The sequence below is a fragment of the Zea mays genome, chromosome 6, assembly GCF_902167145.1.
Source record: "Zea mays cultivar B73 chromosome 6, Zm-B73-REFERENCE-NAM-5.0, whole genome shotgun sequence".
Classification (NCBI taxonomy): domain Eukaryota; kingdom Viridiplantae; phylum Streptophyta; class Magnoliopsida; order Poales; family Poaceae; genus Zea; species Zea mays.
The window spans coordinates 159,104,013-159,108,072 of record NC_050101.1 but is presented as its reverse complement, the minus strand read 5'-3'; the positions used below and the strand labels follow the sequence as shown (position 1 = coordinate 159,108,072).

The following is a 4,060-nucleotide window of genomic DNA, read 5'->3' as shown; positions in this document are numbered from 1 at the left end:
ATTAATGAAAGACGAAGCATATGAAACATAAAAGATAGCACGAATAATCATATAACATTATTCATTTAACTTTATTATATTATTATAGAAAAATAGAAACAATATTGAATTATAAATGTACCTTCGGCTTGGAAGGAGATGAGAATACAAGTGTGACGCAAAAAGCGAATGCCAAGTCAGCGTGAACAGTACGGGGGTACTGTTCACCTATTTATAGGCACGAGGTACAACCCATACAAAATTACATACATGCCCTTTACATTTGGTGATAATTCCATAGCAATCTATCGAGGTCTAGATGGCTTTTTCATCTTTAAGTCGGTTCCCTTTTCTGCGAACATGCCGAAGCTTTCCTGCTTCACAGCTTCGGCGCTGTGCCAACCTTCGTATCTTTTGAGCTTCTCCCTTTCTGATACGAGTCCGAAGATACCTGTTCACACATTATACTCCAGAAACATTGTTAAATCATGTTTTGAGGACCTTCGGAAGCCGAAGGTCCCCAACACCACCGAATCGATCTTTTGGCTGCTCGATCGGGTCGGGAGAAATCTGTTGCTGGTGTGTGAGTGAGTGAGTGAGGACATGGTCACGCACCACCACCCGTCGATAGATCATCAACTTGCCATGCGAGTGATCGCGAAGCTGTTCTCTTTTGCTGTTGGTCATGCCTCATGCATGCATATGAGCATGAACAGACGTCCGTCCATGTTGGGGCGGACTATTCGCGTTGGACTAACTGCCGCAGCTAAATCCGGTAGGGAGTGCTAGCTAAACAAACAAGGAGACATATCTTGTGCACATGGTGCACATATTAAATTATTATCACTCATTTTAGATTTAACGTCTTTAGTTGATTATTTAATTTATAAATAACACCTTCCACCACTACACATCACCACGTTGAAGGGTGTCCTTAGTAAATTGTACCAAACAACTAGAGACGTTAGATCTAAAATGAGTGGTGATGATTTAATATGTGCATCATGTACACCAATGTTCCATGTGCACCAGATATGTTGTCAAACAAGAAAAGGCGTTACGAAAAGATGCACTCACTATACATATCTCGAGCACACCATAACACTAGGCCCCTTTTGCATCGAGTGACTAAAGATTATTCCCTATATTTTAGTCTCATTTAATTCCTAAATTACTAAACGGTGAGACTAAAATAGAAACTAAACTGATTTAGTCTCTAGTTACTCAAAGTATGACTAAGAGTCTGTTTGGATCCATAGGACTAAAACAAAGCGACTAAAATTTAGTCAGTTTAGGAGCTAAACTTCGAAACACAAAAGCCTAAAAGCGACTAAAATGTTTTAGCTCCTTTAGCTACCAAGGAGGAGCTAAAATTGACTAAAGTCCCTAGTACCCACTTTCTTCCTCACCTTCTCTGCAGTCTCTGGTCCTCACATTCCCACTCTCACGTCGTTTAATGTTTTAATGACTGTTTCCTCGCTTGTTCCAAACAGAGGTGACTAAATTTTAGTCACTCTATTCTAGTCTTGTGGATCCAAACAGACTTTAAAAGGGACTAAACCATATTAATTCCACCTTGATCCCTCATTTATTTTAGTTGTACTAAGGCCCCGTTTGGTTTGAGGGACTAAAGATTAGTGCCTCCATTTTAGTTCTATTTAGTCCCTAAATTGTTAAATGGTGGGACTAAACTGTTTTAGTCTCTAGTCCCTCAAGGGTAACTAAAAGGGACTAAACCATATAAATTCCAATTTTACCCCTCCTTTATTTAAGGTGCACTAACCATGGTAGAATGTTTAGGGGTATTTTGGTCATCTTATAATCTATTTAATACGTTTTGAATACTTTTAGTCTCTAAAACCAAACAGGGTAGGAACTAAACTTTAGTCTCTTAACTAAATTTTAGTCTCTAGATAAAAGTAACCAAACAGGCCCTAATGGTAGGAGAATGGTAAGGGGAAGTTCAGTCTTCTTATAAGTTACTAGGTATGTGCCCGTACGTTGCTACGGCTTATTTATATCACGAGAGGTATATGTTAGATCTAGGCACACATAGTCGAGAGGTGCAAGTTAATTAGATTCTGATACCTTCTCAAGTAGTTTAACTCTATGAATTCAGTATAGAATTAGAAGTTACTACAAATTTAGATTGATGGAAACATAAAAGCATGCATGCACCTACAAACCCATAGAAAATATCATAAATATGGGGAGGGGCTGGTGAGCTTAGCAGATCACAAGTTCGGACGTGACGTGGACTGACTTACAATCATCTCCAACTGACATGCCAAACATAATGGTAAGGGTCTAAGTGCACCTCCATGTCTCATCAACTTAAACCAGAGTTCAAAGTTAATATTTAGAGTCCCAAATAAGGAAACAACAGGCAATTTAATAACCACCATCGAAATCAGGTGATCCACATACACCAAGGTAATATTTTGAATCCTTAGACTTCTTGTTGTATATCACACATAGCAAGTAATTCACGAGGTGCTGGGAAAACATCAGTGCCTTCTCCTGGGTGGGGTCCTTGAATGAGCTCTTGGTGGTGACCTGACAAAACATAAAAAGTATCGGATAATATTTCATTTAGTTAGTGGCTAAGCAACAACCAAGCATCAAAAAAGAACTGAGGGGAAATAGTAACAACCCAAGCATCTATTAGCCCTGCCAATTTATAAAACCTCCCATCACCAAATCAGGATATATCAGATCAAACCTTTCTTTAGATATTTTAAACTCTAATGTTGAGCATCATTGTGAAATATGTACCACCCAAATATTTGGGTCCAACAAACTAACACACCTAGCCAAAAAGGGGAAGGGAAAACTGAGCGTTGCACCTTGCCTTGTTTTCCCTACCGAAATTGTAGAAAAAGGGAGAAGGGAATACCATTTCCGAGTATGTCTGCGTTTAGCAGGGCCACTACTAAATGCCCAATCAACACTCATGATTTGTTTATAAAGCTCAGCTCCATCCATATCTTTTATTGTAGCCTGATCTTCTTCAAACTTCTCGTATTCAATCAAAGCATACCCTTGTACAGAGGAAGGGGAAAAACAAAAAACCAACGCTTTAGAAAATATGGGGGAAAAGACCCTGGTATTTAAACAACAGATACCAGATATGAAAGTACTCATTTAGTCATTTTCAAGATGACGCATATATAAAGCTGCTTCCGCCTAAATTGTTGACTAATTACTATCAAGGAGTGCTTTCAGGAATTATATGTTACAAGAGTTGTCAAAATATGAAATGAGGAATATTGTGTTCAGGAGTATTTATGAAAAATAAAATAGACCTTGACAAATCCGGTACGCTGGTCCAAATTTAGTACGGTGCAAACTTACAACTTCTTACATCAAACCAACAGCCTCGTCAATCTGTCCCTGCTCCTCTTTGATTTTTGCAAGTCTTTTTATCAATCATGCTCTCTCTATACCAACATAAATATGTAGATGAACAACTGTAAAATTATGAACAGGTATCCCACAAACAATAAATGTAAAATTACCTTCTCATAGAAGTTACGGAAAGTCCATGAAACGGTTGTGCATGTCCTGCATAAACATGCAAGTCACATCATGGGAGAGAGTACAGAAAGAAGAGATTATGTGAACTATGTCCCTGTTTCTGTTAAAATGACAGTTGGGAATCATCATATGAGTTGCAGACTATTAAATTCATACTTTGGAGGTTTGAATGACTCTCCTACTTAACGCCACAACTTGCATGATGTCACCTGCTCAGTGTTGATGCAACTAATTAGCGAACGAGCATATGAGGCAAAATATCTCTCTCCCTCCCCCTCCCCCTCCCCCTCCCCCATACAGCCAAGTTATTCAGCCAAATCTGCTTTGCAAGAAACTGGCGAAAAATAGACACGACCACAAATCAACAGATATATGTTTAGAGTCACACGAAATAAAATAAATTAAATGTTAGATTGACATAGTTTAAAAATATCTCACCAATTTGGTAGAGAATAGAAACACAGAGAGATGTTTGGTATGAGCATTCATAAGTGGAACGAACGAAAGAAACAATGTGTACTGTCTCAAGCTGCCTGATGTGAAG

At 38.5% G+C, this 4,060-nt stretch overlaps 1 long non-coding RNA gene across 1 annotated transcript; it reads right to left on the bottom strand.

The window, feature by feature from the left end:
• Positions 1-2,212: 2,212 nt before the first annotated feature.
• On the bottom strand, positions 2,213-3,772 carry LOC103630380 (uncharacterized). The gene is made up of 5 exons (XR_555010.2): positions 3,673-3,772; positions 3,498-3,543; positions 3,334-3,419; positions 2,876-3,020; positions 2,213-2,535 (listed from the first exon to the last, which is right to left on the bottom strand). It is a non-coding gene; the product is annotated as an uncharacterized lncRNA (long non-coding RNA).
• Between the last annotated feature and the right edge of the window lie 288 nt (positions 3,773-4,060).